Below are 17,328 nucleotides of genomic sequence, written 5' to 3'. Positions count from 1 at the left end.
TTTCATGCCGTGCTTGGCATGACATGGCCATGGTCTAGGCAACACCTTTCTCTCTACCCTTAGAATTAGAAGAGATTGAGTAGCTCAAAGCATTTGCATTTTTTTCCACACTTTTATCTGGGCAATCACAGGCAAAATGCCCACTTGCAGTTGTGGCATTTATGACATCTGACCTTTTTTTATGTCGAATCCCGTTTTTTTACCACCTGTTTCAGACTTCTCCCCACCAGACGACGGAAAGGTGCTCTTGTTGCCCTTGTGCTTTGTGGCTTAAGCAGCAGCCAACGCCTTCATGTCAGTTGACATCCTGTCAGTTCATCCTGTTTTTCAAGCAGCTTCTGCTTCACTGTCTCCACCTTCAGCTTGTCCGTCGCGGTGTTTTCCACAGCCACCCGGAACGGCCGGTAGTCCTCCGTTAGGCCTCTCAGCATCAGGACTGCAAGGAGTTTGTCCTCTATTTGCTTCCCCATGCTCTTTAATTTAGTGTCTATCTGTGTGAACTTATTGAACCGTGAACTAGCCTTGCTTCCTTAAGCATCCACCAGATGCCGCTCCTAGAGGTAGCATCCTGGCATCAGCTGGAAAAAATATTCTAAAAAAATACGAGCACGCGAACAAAGGCAATTAAGAGGCATAGAACAAAAGCAGGCAGATATGTCTCACATATATACTCACCAAAAGTACATATGGAAGCTTTAGAGACAGAAATACCGAATGAAACATTCAAATGCCTTTGGTGTGTCGCATTCGCTTGTCGCATTTGCATTCAGAGGATGCAAATGATGGTGCATCGCACACACAGGGAGAAGGACCACGGGCATTTTAAGTCACGCTTGAGGGGCTAATCTGTGACATAAACTCTGAGGTCCTTAGTGGAAATTACTCTCTATTCACCTATGCAAAAAAGGCATATATTCTTACGTCAAAATGCTATTTATCTTGGTGGGACTGAAGGAACTATTTTCATTGAAAATGTTATTGAATTCTCCAGCTGATTTACATAAAATATTACAATTTTCTGGCAACAGTGTTGTCCACTACGATATGCACCTTTTTCTGTTGATATGCACTGCCTGTAGGATCTCCTCATGCGAAGGAGTACATTATACCCTGGTGTTAATTCTTTAGTTTATTAGACCTCATATGTATTTGGTAATTTTGGTTCCCTTACCATTTGGTACTCGCATAGAGAGCTAAGTAATTCATTCAGGCAGAATTAGCTACTTCGTATCTATCGTAAAACTTTGTCTCCCAATTTTGAAGACTAATTTTGTCTTAAATATCACTCATTTGATATTACCATTAAGTCTTTTTTATGCAATTACTGATGGCATGTATAGACCATCTTCTTTCCATTGAGCTCATTATCCTGATCTAACTAATGGTGACTTTACTGATATTGCTTGCCATTGCATGTAATTTAACATTAATTTTGGGAAGCTACCCAGACGGCACAGAACCCTCCGTATCTAATTCATATGTACATAGTACCCATTGACTACGGGGATACTGTGCCGCTCCGTCGCTTTTCGTCAATGGATAATTTCCATTCGCGGCCTGCCGACGAAGCGCGTACGCAGCATGTGAATGTCCGCTACGAAGCACGTACGATAGGATACGAAGCGCGCAGGAACACAGCACTCAGGCTAATCTCAATCGATTAGGTCGAAAATTAGATATATATCGTAACTCGCACGATCGAAAAATGTATCGATAGCTACCGACCGTAGCGAGAACCTTAATGCGAATCATTATGAATTGTAAGTTCTCAACAGGTAAATAATACTATATCATGGTATTTAGAATTCATGATACAGTATTATTTACCTATTGAGAACTTACAAAACTTATTCAGCCACTTAAATAACTGCGAAAAATGAGATTCTCAAGGCTAATTCACGCATCCCCAGCATCCAGCATTCTTAAGTGGCTCGTAGGTACTTACTTGGAAACCTTGAGATAATAAGAGTAAATTCTTATTAATTTTGACACTAAATAAGACATCACATAGCCCACGAGCATTAAAAAGCTTACCCTAAAGCCTGACGAAATAAAATTTTTAAATAACAATTGCCGATGAAACAGGATTGATGACACATCTGCTATTAGTATGATCGAATTCATCAAAATGCAAGCAAAAATTAACGTATAGTTCAGTCTCAGCTACTAAAACTTACCCATATCAGGCGCTAAAGTATTTGAAAAATTATTTGGGATGAGTAAAAGTCCCTAGGTCACTGCAGTAAATGTATCAACCTCTTAAAAATATGAAAGTCCTGCCAAATCACCAGCATAAACACTTGTAAAATAAAACATGTTATCTCTTAGATCACACCTCCGATTTTATACTTACTTTGCATGAAGTCACCACCACAAGAAATTTTAAAGAGGCAGGAAAGAAAAAACCCACAGAAATACAATACATATATTATGTATTTTCTATTGTCAACCACAATAATATTTCCAATTTTCTCTTCTATCCCACATCTAATTTAGCGAAACAATTACTCTTACTCTCTTTCGAATAGAAAATTATTTAAAAGAGGACTGGTCGATACATAAAAACTATCTTCAATACTTTCTCCGATGAACGTCCACTATCACTGCATCAACTTGCACAAATCAAATCCACATCCACAAATATGTCACTTCTGCCACAATGTCTGTCTTCTTGGCGACAGGTAACGGTGAAGCAATGGTACCTTCCTCCAATCTGGGCACCTTCAATTCAGCAAGAATTTTCTCCTCGTCTTCTCGTCCAAGGCCACAGATTATTTTCTGATATTACAAGGTGCGATGTGAAGCTCACACACCTAAAATTAATAAATAATAAAATACCATGTAACTTATTAGGTCAAATCATTTCCAATTTTTGGTATTTCTGCATGAGAAATCAAATTACTAGGCTCGTAAATATAGTAAATATTTTTATGCCTGATATTTTTATTGTTTTAAACTATAGCATAAGATAATTTGAAATGATGAAAGCCGACGTGTAATACACCATAGGGCAAGCTAAGAAGCAATATTCGATCCTATAAACTTGGCAGCTTATTCCTAGTTTCTCCTTTAACCACACGTTTACCGAATGAATTAATACAAAAAAGACAACTAAAATGCAAGAATTTTCAAAAGAATTGCTGCTACAATATTTTTAATCACCATTTTTAGTACTGAATAGTACTATAGTACTTCAGAACTGAATAGTTCGGGATGTTGATGCATCAACATCCCGAAGCCACTTCTAACTTAAAATTACATCCAAATAATTACAGCGAGAAAGAGTACATACCTCACAGTTTTTCGTAGGGGTGAAATGTTTTCTTCTTATCGCCCAAATGCACTTCTTCTTCAACTCAGGATCTTTTGGATAGCTAAAAACTTGAACCATGTCCCGGAGTTTCCATTACATCCCGACATTACACACACGGAAGGCATTTTTAACAAAAATATCTCACAAACACTTTTCTGAAGCCCAGTGAATGAAATTAAAGAATAAGGGAAACTTCACCATTACCATACACTCTATTTTTCACAAACTTAACCACAAAAATCCCTGAAATGTGGTGAGACGTGACGTAAACGATTCGATCTCCAACGGCTTGTGAAGGCATGTGATCTTTTTTAGGAGGATATGGCACGATGGCACCAGATGGCACCACCCGCGAAAGAAAATAGTCCCAGACCGAATACAGTTTTATCGATGAGATACAATTTTATCGATGCATATGAATTTGCCAGTCCTCTTGCATCTTTTTTCGTCATTAAAGGAAATAAAGAAACGAAACCTTTTTAGTAACTTCCTAAGCGCGATTTTTGTATCTTGATTGTCCACCCTCGTATTTAGGTACGAAAACTTCCTGTGCCGTCTGGGTAGCACTCTGATCAGCCGGGATTCTCTAGAAAATGGAATGCAAGGGGGCACACTGTTGCCCAGTCAAGAAGTTTGTCTCAGAGGTATGCGTAAAATATTCTACTGCAAGCATTCAGGTGCGGAAGTATAAACTTCCGGTGAATGTGTTTAAAAATGTTCCCATTGAAATATCCATCTTTACAGGGCCTACTAATGATGATAGTTCAGACCTTCTGGTCGACTGCTATTTGTTAAACTGCAATGTAATGTACTCACCTGTATGCATGACAAGAGACCAAAGAGAGGAGAGCAATGACACAGAGAATTTTGAGGTGAGTTCACTTGTCGCTTAATATATTTTCCAACAAATTCAGCTATGTAAAGCACAGATGGAATTGAGAGTGAAGAGTATCAGATGTCAGCTCCTTGCCATTATAACTATTACAGAGCATAATTAATTAAATTTATTTCAGGAGAAAAGACCACACCACCTGGCTTGTACCACAAACCCCTGGCTTTAACGTTTGGATTGTGTTCAAAGAGACTGGCTTTATTTAATAAAGAAGCACCTACACACATGTGTACAGGTGAATTACAGCCCAGCAGGTTTGGAAGGAATGCAAACCTTAGGCTTGACTACACATTACAGGACCGACATTTTTTTAATGCAAACTCCACATCTATTAGAAGATGCATCGGAGATGTTTTTGAAGGCCTCCAATGGTATGTACGATCTATTGAAACCCCATTCACATATTTTTCTCTGAATGACTAATGTTTTAATACATTTTCGTTAATAGCTCACCTAGGATCAAAATGCTTTTTAGTTCATGTTCATTGCATGGGATATTTTTCCCTGGACCAGGAATCAAAACATGGGCCTTGTCCTTCCAAGACATTGCTCTGACCACTGCTATTTTCATGTTCCTTTATCTGCTTGGCAATTTGAATTTATATCAAAACTCTTTTGCAAGCTGATAATGTTTAATTCTGCAGAATTCATAGCCCTTTCAGATCTTTCTTTGCTGAAACTGTGAACACCTGAAAATTGCCATTACTTCTAAACCTCTTTATTTTTCTATTTTAGGAAGCTACTAAATGGCTCATGGTTTTTAGATACTTGTGAAAAACTCTCCGAAGAGGGCAAATCTGAAAGCAAAATAGATGACCATTGCAGCTGTGAAAGTATTGCAAATTTGGAGGATTATGAGCCTCCGGGAGAAGATGAGGGAAACAGAACACCAAAAAATGCCTTTAAGTTACAACATCGACTACGGTATGAACCTCCCTACTACAAGCAAATTTTCACTGCTGAACAACCAGGCGCAGAAAAAATGAAATTTCCCGACGAAGACCAAGAGACTCCAATTGATTTTGTACCTGCAGAACTAGTGGCACAAGTCTGCGAAGAATACTTTGAAAGATATATAGTTTCATTTGCAAAGGAAGTGTTTGAACCATCTTAAGTTTATAAGTCAGAATGCAGTTTTTTAGAAGTTGAAGATGAATTATTTGTGAGTAAGCTATTTTATAGCAAATATTGAAAAATTCTCTGGTGTTAATATTTCTCATGATCCAATTTTCAAGAAGTTAATATATGAATCCTTTGTAAGGTACTTTAAGCAACATTTGATCAATTCTCTGTTTTTATAATTTGTCTCGATGCAATGTTTCTGGAAGTAGTTGATGAGCGCATTTTCAAAATTACCTCTTCCATGCCTGATACATTTCTATACTATCTCAGTGAGCGCATATTTCCTGATGCATTTGGTTTGCCCGACAAGTTACATGGTTTGATTTTTTTCAGGATTTCCAGACAATTAGTAACACCTCTTTTATGTTTCTTTAAAGATTTATGTGGACTTAAATAATTCTGCTCTTTAAAAAATTTAGATTTGTGAGAAGTGTTGAATAGCTTTCACCCATAATAAATTTTTTGTGAACATTAAATTTTTTTTCTATTACCCTCATGTTTGGCTTCCTCATATCAGTGAATATGTAATTGGCACCTATTCTCTGGTGTTAATATTTCTCATGATCCAATTTTCAAGAAGTTAATATATGAATCCTTTGTAAGGTACTTTAAGCAACATTTGATCAATTCTCTGTTTTTATAATTTGTCTCGATGCAATGTTTCTGGAAGTAGTTGGCACACTAAAATAAATTCATTACATTCAAGGTGGAGCAAAGAAAATGCGTTAATGATAATTCCCGAATCTGCTAAAATATTTTCATGATTCAGTAGGCAAGTGTCTAAGAGAAGTAAATATATTCAACTCCAGCATTTTGTCAATTTCACCTTTATTTGTCTGCCATTATTTGTCTGCTGCCTGCACCACTTCAAAATAAAGAATTACTCATAAAAAGAAAGTGCTTCACAAGGGCAGAATTCCACCCCCGGTAGAGGGTTAAATGTAAAAAGTTGGATGGCATGATGACTTGTACCACTGCACAGGCAGTGAGATTTGGGTAATAATTATAACTCGAGTTGTTAGAGATCCATGCCTCCACTCTACAGCATTTTCGACCATAGTTGAGGAGTAGCATATATTAAAGAGGGAAATTGTGATACATACCTTTGACTACACACTGCATTCCTTCTTCTCAAATTATCTTCCCCATTCACCCTTTTCTATGAAAGTACTTCATTGAATCTTATATAAACACCAACATTCTATGTTTTGCAGTGAGTCCTGGGTTATTTAAGACTGAATCGAGATGAAGGATTTTTTGAAGCAATTAGTTTTAATGCTTATTTTGTGAGGATTGAGTATTGAAGGTTTAACAAATTGCCATTTAGTAAAAAAAAAATTTAGACTCAAATTATGTTGATGAAAGGCATTCAACAAAATTTACAAAGTCCTAATTAACTGTTGATGAATGACTAGGTTGGGTCGCTAAGTGGAGAGAGGCAAAGGCTTTCGGACCCAACAGTCTGTTTTGCCAAAATTTACGCTCAATGAAATTAAATTCATACTCAATAAACCATTTATTCAATTATCTACTTCAAAGTCATTAGAGAGTTCCTTCGCTGCTTCACCATAATTTCCCTCTCTTCGTCTTCATTCACGAATGAAAGCAGAGAATTTTTCAATTATGCAGCCGGGAAGGAAGTGAGTTCATCCAGTTTGAATTCCAAGTGTGCTGGCTGATCCAATGATGCTCATCAAATTCAAACCAGAGTAAGAACTTGCCAGAATAAAGTGCATTGCCAGTTTAATTGATGTGCATAATACTTCAGCATTTTTTCATTCTCTTCCCGTAGGAATCCAGAATTTAAGCCAATGAACTCGGCAAGGTTTCACTAAGCATAGTAATTTCTCACGGGTGCTCACCACATTCCACCAAAGCCTCAACTAGACGGAATATATTTTTACACCTAACTTCATCGATAAGTACTTACACGATGCATTCACTTCAAAAGATTCTCTCAGCCTCTTCCCCGGTTAAATCACACATTTGGCAAAGGTCAGCTTTTAAATGAAGCACTCATCTCCACTTTGCAAGATACATCCCATCAAATTTTTTACCCACCCAACTAATTTGAGGACTTGAGCAGAGATTATGTATCTTTATGGATAGTCATTGTGGATCCATTTCCATTTGGAACATAATGTAATAGTGTTATGCACAATCCTATGGCAAATTTCAGTATTAAAACACAGACTTGTAATCAGACGTGGCTGACAATAAGGAGTGTACTGATTTTCATACCAAGAAGGGTTTTGAAAATATCTCAATTTATAAGAAAGGATCCACAATTTTAAGATTGAAAAACATTTGATTTTCCTTGCACTACAATATTATCCGACATCTGAATTTTATTCCACCAATAATCCTTATTTGCCCAAATATTTTTTACTCTACAGGCATCTTATAATACTAAAATAAAGTCAGAAAATTCCAAAAACTATTTTGGGAAATCTTGACCAAACCCAATGCAGTGAAAAAATATAACTCAACAGAATTAATTTTAAATTAAATGGTATCAGAAACAATGTCCTGATGTCAATGTGACGGTGGCCCTTTTTTTTATTCCCCACACATTTTTGTTATTTTGTCTCTCAAATATCCCTTTTTTAATTTATTTTGGCATTAAGAGGCAAATTAAATATATAATGAGGAAATTTAAAAGTGGAGGCAGATTTGAACCTGAAACCCAAGTTTTGTTTCAACAGAACAGGAAAAGAAAATTCACTTGGCACATTCCTCAATGGCACTCTATTCATTGCCATGGTTTTGGTACTTCAAGTTTTCATGCAGTTAGTTACCTTAATAATGAAATAACAGTGCCATTGGACAAGAATGCAAACGTTCCAAATGTGCATGTTACCTGCATAGTATCAACTCCCTGTGAAGTATCACATAATAAGAAGTAATAAGTTTTTATCATGAGCTGATGGGCAAGCAGGTAATGTATATAGCAAGTAAGTCCAGTGTAAAACATTGTTTTATGTTTTTGACTTTATAGAACCATGAAAAAGGAAAAGAAGAATTCAAATTAAGAAGAGGGATTATTAAGCAAGTTCACAATGGAGGGCCAGTGCATAGAGAGTACAACACATGCCACATATGTCTGAATATAGTCCCCCCTTTTTTTCCAAAAATGCCTGTGGTAAAAGTAAAGGGGGGGACTATATTCAAATGTATTTTTTTAACTTTTCCCGAAACTGAAGCCTCAAAATTAGGGAGGGGGGGGCTATATTCGGAGGGGGACTTTCTTACCTGGCAACCTTGCCCCCTTCCCCTTCTGCCTGCATCGGACAACTCTCGGTGGAGTGCCGAAGATCCGACGATCCCTCCTCCAATACGTGGCACGCGATCTCCTCCTATCCTTTCTATTCCTTCCCCCAACTGCTAGCGCTTCCGGCCAGCAGCCGTGTTTAAGATTGTTACATTAGGTCCACACTTAAGGTTTTCCTGCAGCAAGTTATCCAATAACGCTGTCTACTCTGTCACGGTGAGTTACCGGAATTACTGCTCGACATTGACGCTTGCTGGGTGCGTGAGCTTAGGCCACTGTCATACAAGACGACTTTCGGCCGGCCACCTTTCACGGCACGATGCCGTGAAATCCAGAGAGTGGTCTCATCTGAAAGTGGCTTCAACGTAGCACTGTGTGTATTTCACACCAAAGATTGCGCACTGCTGGGCTGGGTTGAAATGGGTGCCATGATGACTACGGCATGCCGTCGATGGCGATTCGACTCGTTTTAAGACATCTATAGAGACCTATCGTTATTTACAAGCACGGCGCTGTACCATGGATGGCAGCCGGCAAAAAGTTGGCTCATCTGAAAGCGGTATAATATTTCCACTCTTCCACGGCTGTGTTAAATTTCTTTCAGCACATTATTGATTCAAATCGACAAATTTCACAGATCTATACTGACTACCTGTTCCTGTAATACTCAGTTGAAGTGAACATTAAAGCAGAGCATTGGTTGAGTCAGATTTTATTGCAACAAAATTACAAATGAAAAAGGTGAGATAATTGATAAAATATCACACCTTGCGTTAATCCAATCCAGGACAAACATTTACATTTCCTGGCGTCAGTACTGGGTTAAGAATGTATTCAGCAAGTAAGAGAGTTCTTTTATTTTACAAATACGAGTGATTTGTCACCTTCAGATCTATTAAATTGTTTCAACAGTCTTACGTGCAAAATTAAGCCAGTCATTCTTCGACTGAGATTCAAGTTCTTGACGGTAATGGATAACAACAAAGATAACATCTTGATTCCTTTTTAGCAATAAAATTTAAAAGCCAGTAGTTTTTCATATCTTGACCACAGATCTTTGTACACTCATGAGAAAATGCAGTTTTCTGCCTTGAAATGATTATTTTTACTAGTAATGCCATTCAACACCCATTTATATATGTTCAAAAATACACCAATTTGAAAAGCACAGACACAAGATATAAGGAATAAAACTGCTCCAAATGAGCAATTGAGGTGCAACACACACAGGAAATCATGTTTATTGTTTATTTATAAACCAAGTTTTGAAATCAAAACACGTTACACCACCTATCTCTTAGGTCATCAACCAAACGAATCTCACCCACATCATAACAATTAACAACAAGTATCAACAACATATTATTCCTTCATTTTTTTAACATAAACTCAGCTCTTCAGCATAGTTACCAAAATATGTATGTATCACTAAAAAGGACATCAGAACTTGACACTCCGAGCCAACTGAGCAGTGCCTGGAATGCCATAATTAATTGCTACATCCGCACACAACAATAACGGCAACCAGGGATATGAATAAATAAATAAGTACCATAAAAAAGGACCATAAAGAGTGAACCCCTGAAGACGATGGCAGACTCAGCCATTGAAACGTTGGGAGAATTAACCCAATAGCACACCCGGTGGGAATCCCGAGAAATTCTTCATCAATACGTGAGCAGTCATCCTTACTCTCATCCTGTGGAACCGTAAATGCACTTATCTCACGCTTCGAAAATTTCAATGAACTTTATACTTTCCCACGGATGTGCCATTTTGACCAAATTAGCACCGATACTAAAACTCACAAAATTTTGCAACTAGACTTCCTTTATGAACAAACAATACCCTTTTGCCAGTTTGTGCCTTTTTCCCGTGGAAAGTCGAATTTTATCTTATCAGAGGAAACATTTTTCTTAGCATGGTATTTTCCACGATTTTCGCAGAATTTGCTCCAAGGTAAGAACTTAACTCTATATTAATGTCATCGATGAGCTCATAATTTTAAAGTTTCACACTCTCCTTCCATGGAAATTCAGAATAAAAACAATTTCTTGTATTGAACCGAAACTGTCATTATAGACACCAAAATTCTATTAATATTGAAGGTCGCCACGATACGGTATGGCATTTGGAGGGGCGACCAAGAGCTAAGGCCATTTGCGCTGCGAGGAAAGGGTACAGAAGGGAGGGTGGAGAGAAACCCGGCGTCGGCATTAGCCACGAAAGGCACCAAGGGGACCACGGCTTAACGTCCCATCCGACGGACGGAGTGTTGCGCTTGAAATGTCCTCCACACAACACTCAAGCAGGGATCGGGCAGTCTCTGAAAATCTCTGCCATAGCCGGGATATGAACCCGAGACAACGGGTTGGGAAGCTAACACTAGCCACCACACTAATCCGATGCCTCGCTATACCAATTTCAAACATGTCTTTCAGAAATGAAGCGCACATTTTCAATTTCCACCGTACACGCACGAAATCTGCACTGCAGTTAGAACTCGCCGGAATATATCGTTGAGCAAAATTTAGTGATGAAATGAAAATGCATTTAAAGAATACATTACAGAAAAGAACATTACAAAGCGCTATGGATGTAGAGTAATTGTTGCGGATATGTTTAGTTTCGATAGTTCTATTTCATTTCACGTTGCCTTGATGTCACTATAGGGACATGAATTTCCTTCTCAATCCAAATTTACAGACTTATAACCTTTATCCAGCGATTTCCGCATGAGAACTAATTGAAATGAAGCTCTGGCAATTTCGTTTATACATTTTATCCCTTAGATTGGCAAAACTGATTTTTTAGGCTGCTTCTTACCTCAAAGGTGAAATCGCTCTTTCGACCGGCTGGCCAGGCTATCTCGCTGAGAGGTATTTGCCTCGCAGTCGCAAAAAGCTACTTCTTATGATCCCGCGTTCCTCGTCTGTGGTCCCTTTAAGCTAGTTCCGAGACAGAAATGCATGTTTTAATTTACTTTCGAACACTCAGCGTTGTCCTACGGTGATTTTGGATGCACTCGGATACACGCGTTGTGGTTATTCAAAACTCCATCTCATCTCATCGTTTTCTGCTCTAGCTTCCTTGATGGCATCAACTATTAATGCACCAGGCAGCTACCATCAAAACTGGAAAGAAATTTTCATTTGGTGTTCTTTATATTTTATCTCGTGATATAAACGTGGAGGTGGCAAATTTATTTTTCATAACTAACATGAACGGCTCTCGAATTGACCCTTTCTTTATTTCCTTGTATATTGATTGTTATTTTGTTACTCTTTCACTTGATAGAGCCGGTATTGATAAGAAAAAACAAAGGTATTTGCAGGGTTCATTAAATTATCTGATTTCGGGGTCATTCGTTTCATGCTTCATTAAAATTGATGGATCTGGATTTCAATCCTTTGCTGAAAGATACGAATGTTTTTTGAATTACCTACCTGCCGAAAAAATTCAATCCGAAGGTAACATTGAAGCTACAAAGGGCCTCAGTGATTCCCTCAAGCGATATATTTTTTATGTGCTACCAAAGAAACTGGGTTGTTTCATCAGAGAGGACTCGTGAAGACCAATATGACCAAATATGACTTTTGCGTCGGCTAATCGCGGTTCCATTAATATCAAACACCGCGCTCCAGCTTACAAAGGAATCTCAAGGAGTCATGACGATGGAAGGAAGGCATTTTCTTTTATTAACTGACAATGAGAATGACATCGTGCAGTCAGGAAGTAAAACCGACAGTTCCTCTACCTATTCGGAATGATGCAATTACCTCTGCATAAGTTATGCCCAACAGCTATTCAGTGATAATCCTCTGCCGAAATAGAGAGACTGAGATCAATGCTAAAAGGGCATGCATAGCTGAATAAGAGAGTGAAAAGTCCCCTCTCGGGAATTTTTACCGAACTTAGAGCATGCGATTTGGGATCAAATAGGACTAACCTCCCCACACTTCCAGCTCGCTAGCGCCCCACCAGGGCCGGCTAGCTCGAAAATACGATGTTCACTCTTTTGGAGATATCTGTCAAGAAAGCTCATTTTTCATGCAATTTGCGGTACTTGAAAGCTTATTTAATGGGGCAAATTTCCAATTGTTTTGAAGAATTTTCAGCGGGAAAAGGAAAAATTGCGTAGATTTGAAAATTTCTAACATGTTTTCATAAAATATTTTTTAGAGGGCCACGAAGAAAAAATGTTTTCCAGAGGCGTTTTTAAATACCTTTCGGCTAGTGTATCGGAAATTTTTTTGACGTGGTGGAACATCGCGAAAAAGGGAGAAGATGCGATTTTGGCCAATTTTTCCTGTTTTCTCTATGTTCTGACCCTCCATTACACCCTTTACTGACCATTTTACCAACATTTCGTCCTCTCACGAACGCATACGCCAGTACTGATTGTAATACCCACCGCAGGGACTGATTTTCGTGGAAACTGGTCCCGAAAATTGCTCCGAAAACTGCCGGATTTTGTGTGAATGCAGATTATAATAATAAGGTCGATTTGAGTTTTCCTTGCGTTTTATCCACGCACAAGTGTTGCTTCATTTGTGGATATACCGCTACAAAATATCTCCGCCCCGCACTCTGCGAAGCTAGATTTCGAGTCTTCACTGAGAGGAGGTTGATCATTCCCTTCATAAATGTGGTCGTTAAGGATCATCTACAATAAGCGGATTTAAACCAATGAAATTCCCACCTTCCGTATCAATTGCATCAGTATTTTCTTGTTTTTTCCAAAATTCGTCTACTTAATAACAAAATCGCAGATTTAGCAGAAAGCACGCGCAACTTTGCGACTTCCATTTTCCAGAGAACTGTTTGTCTGCGAACTTTTACAGATTTGTCATGGGAACGAGTAACTGTTAACGTCGACGAGAAATTCGGATGTTAGATTAGCTACTTAAGGGCTGATAGTTATTCTTTTCAAGCTGCAAACCGGTAGCTTGAACAGTACTAGTTCCGCTTTGTAAACCATTCACTATTTTTACCTCTGATGGGTTGTGGTTTATGTGCCCGGAACTTATTTGGCAAACAAAATGATGCTGACTCTCTAAAATCAATCTTGCAATCGGCACAACCAATGAAAAATTTCATGAAAAAGGGTTCAAAAAATCCAAATTTCATTTTGATTCTGGATAGAGAATTTCCGGGTGTTGTGTCATATTTAGAAGATGATTTAGAGTTCAGTGTGCTGATACCGGCGTTGAAAGGCAAGCGAGCTCAATTAACGACTGGAGAATCGAATCAAATCGTGATTGGTGACTAAATAACATATACCTAACCCAAAACAGGGAAATATTGCAGAATAGCATGTTTTCTCACTAATGGAATTGGAAACGGCTTGATCGTGATGTTGAAATCAGTGAGGAGGTTATAAAAGCAATGAAAGCTAGAGAAGGTTCCGAAAATACTTTGAGGGCGGAGGGTGAAAATTAGCGTTGGAAATGGGGGAAGAGATAGTTCAGAGAGACGACTGCTTCTGACATTTTAGACTTTCCAGAATTGACTCTACCTGACTAATGTTTTTACTGGGAGTTAACATATCAAGCAGAGCCCATCATATATGACTTAGATTCTGGATGAAAATAATAAACTGAAAGAAAGTAATTCCAAAGAGAATGATAGAATATTAAGAGTTTCAGTGCCACATAGGCATTAAAATAGAACGAACTATGATTCTTAAATAGAATATAGCTTTTGCTTGTTAAACGCCATGTTTTAGATATTCAATTGTGGCATTTTTTAATGTACCCCCCAAAATTTCTGGTACCCCCCCAGAAATTCCTCCGAATTCCTCAGAACTTATCCGCAGAACTTCTCCCGCTAAGGACTTTTCGCGCTAAGGTTTTTCGCGCAAAGGATTTTTGCGCAAAGGCTCGGAGACTCTAAGTCTCGGAACTCTTGTCTCCGAACTCTGTCCTACGAACGCTGCCCTACGACGCTGCCCTACGACGCTGCCCTACGACGCTGCCCTACGACGCTGCCCTACGACGCTGCCCTACGACGCTGCCCTACGACGCTGCCCTACGACGCTGCCCTACGACGCTGCCCTACGACGCTGCCCTACGACGCTGCCCTACGACGCTGCCCTACGACGCTGCCCTACGACGCTGCCCTACGACGCTGCCCTACGACGCGACGCTGCCCTACGACGCTGCCCTACGACGCTGCCCTACGACGCTGCCCTACGACGCTGCCCTACGACGCTGCCCTACGACGCTGCCCTACGACGCTGCCCTACGACGCTGCCCTACGACGCTAGCCCTCCGACGCAAGCCCACCTGGAGAGCAAGACTTATATAGGTAGTACGGCGGAGGAATACCTACTCCTTGGCAATCAAGGGGAAATGGGTGCTGAGGCTAGTTTTCCCGCTATTTGACATAAGTATGCAGTTTGGAGTGAGAAGTACTCCACTTATCCTATCACAATTCTCTCTCCCTCCAACACATCATCCCACTGTCTCTCCCCTCCTTGAAATCCAATGACTTGCCTCTACCAGCAATCACACCACTTGGTTGTGTCTCCAACCCAGAAGATTGAGGAGAGAAATTTCGGCAGTACGCAGTTCTTCTCCCCCCCCCCCCCAACCCCGGCTTGGATGACGGACGTTTTGTAGCGGTGCCAGTCAACAGGGGCGCCTACACGGCTGATTTGCAGCTGATTTGAACATCGCCCTATTACCCCTCCACTCCTTTGCAAATTCCCTCCCCTCCACCCTGACACGTTTCGGAGCTCGCAAGCTCTCTCTTGCCCCGGCGCTCGCGGAGGGCAGATGGGTGATTTGTGCAATATTACACAGCTTGTACTTAGTTTTTGGTAATGTTTCCTATGGGATCATTAGTTATCGTTGTTTTATGTAATAATTCTGATTTTGAATATTTCTACTTCTAATAGATATTGACTGAAAATAACTTGTAAATTTGTGACGATTGTTTCTTGAGTGCTGATTTCTTGTTTGTGGAGTCTTTCCCTGAACCAGCTTGTAACAGACGATTGGAGTTCCCTGTATCTGGGGCTTACGTTCACAATCTCGAAGATTAACGACGTAATGCCGCACAATGTCAAATAGCGGGAAAACTATGCATTTTCGGAAAACTAAAAAAATAATTGTTTTGATTCGTTGTACAACCTTTCTTTAGAAACACAAAGGAATTCTTTAGTATGAAATTTGAGTAATTTATGATAAGGTCAGTCTTTACTTTTTTCTACGAAAATATCAGTGAAAATAGCAACCTAATTATTAGAGCGCGGAAAAAATGTCTCCAATTTTTAAAAAAAAAGTCGCCTATAGAGTCGTCAATATTTTTTTAAAAAAGTCTCTTTAAAAGTCTGAGTTATTTCCATGAGAAATTGGCTGAATTTAATTGAATTGATGGAGAAAAGAGGGTAGAGATGTGGTTTCGTGGGTTTACGTGTTATTTTATGGACTTTTAAGACAGAAGATCACCATAATTTACAAAATATTTTTTTAAATTCTGAATAACACTTTCTTTGATGATCAGCAATTGTTTAAGAATAAAGTTGACCCCTGTAATTTTTTTAGCTGATCAATATCTATCTTTATTTTGAAATAGGGAAATTAAAGTCAAATTACAGGTTATGGATAACAGATTTTATTTATTAATTGCATGATATAAAATAAAGGAAAAACACGTATTTTCATTCACTTTGAGTTGTATTACCAAAAAATTATTTAATGAAGTAGTGACCGATAAGGTGTTTTTCTATGTTTTCCATGATAAATCTTGTGCGACGTTCGGTCAAAATAAGTTTATACGTCGAAAACGATCACTTAACTTCACATGTTGTAATAGGAGCATATCGCAGCGTAGCCACTTCACTTAAGGTGAGTTTTTATAAAACATTAAATGTCTGCCCCTTGACCTCTCCGTTGAGAATCTGAGCTATGTCTGTCATTAACTTGACGCTTTCTTTTTTATCCAAAACATTGCACAATTTGCCACAAAGATTTACGGGTTGTTCACCCTTTACACATTCAAGTTTCTTCTTCATATCCATTATTGTCGACACCGAATCACTGAGGCTCAGGATGGAAGATTCAAGATATTTGATTTTTTCTACCAAAAACCCAAAGGATGCTGAAATACATATAATTTTCAGTGGGAGTGTGCTATCTTCTAAGAGTTCTCGAGCATTTTCTATACATTCTGCATCGTCTTCAGGGTCAATATTCTGTATAACCTGAAGTAAAAAATTAAGATACAGTTTTCCTCTTTAATTTAGAACGTGCAGTTGTAGTTATTTTTAACTGAGCAAAATTGCAGGATTTCTATTTCATCTAATGAAATTGATTCATCAGTCACAGTCATAACTACAAATAATTACTTACATTCTTAATTTTCTCGAAGTGTTGAACACGCATTGAACACGCAAGCTTCCAGCCATGTTCCAAATCTCGTGAGGACTGGATCCGGAGGCAATGGCAGATCACAGCAAAATGTTTTGTATATTTCCACGCGCAATGGTGCTTTCAAAAATACCTACGAAAATATTAAATATTAGTTCTGCAGTAATCTATTGGAAAATTTATTTTTAGTTTTATTAACGGCAAGTACCTACCTTCTTAATGGTAGAGACCCACTTATTTGCAGTGGGAAATCTTTTGCGAATTTCTTCGCATACTCTGTGAAGTGAAGTGATGTGACTTTGCAATCATTTTAGGGTATAAAAACACCAAAACTTTGGCGGCTTTAACCATGTAC

The 17,328-nt window shown here is 38.8% G+C and overlaps 1 protein-coding gene across 3 annotated transcripts in view; it reads left to right on the top strand.

Annotated features, from left to right (window-relative positions):
• LOC124171528 overlaps positions 1 to 5,386 on the top strand; it is a 52,476-nt gene extending 47,090 nt beyond the window's left edge. For 2 of the 3 annotated variants that reach the window (XM_046550702.1, XM_046550700.1), the window contains 2 exons: positions 4,327 to 4,576; positions 4,941 to 5,386. The gene's annotated coding sequence lies outside the window, so the exon portion shown is untranslated. Of the gene's footprint in view, positions 1 to 4,057; positions 4,186 to 4,326; positions 4,577 to 4,940 lie in introns of all 3 variants that reach the window. The other variant, XM_046550701.1, reaches the window with a different exon arrangement.
• Positions 5,387 to 17,328: the final 11,942 nt, after the last annotated feature.

The sequence above is a fragment of the Ischnura elegans genome, chromosome X (genome assembly GCF_921293095.1).
Source record: "Ischnura elegans chromosome X, ioIscEleg1.1, whole genome shotgun sequence".
In the NCBI taxonomy this organism is placed as follows: Eukaryota; Metazoa; Arthropoda; class Insecta; order Odonata; family Coenagrionidae; genus Ischnura; species Ischnura elegans.
Note: the sequence above shows the minus strand (reverse complement) of the source record. Positions and strands in the feature narration are given on the sequence as shown.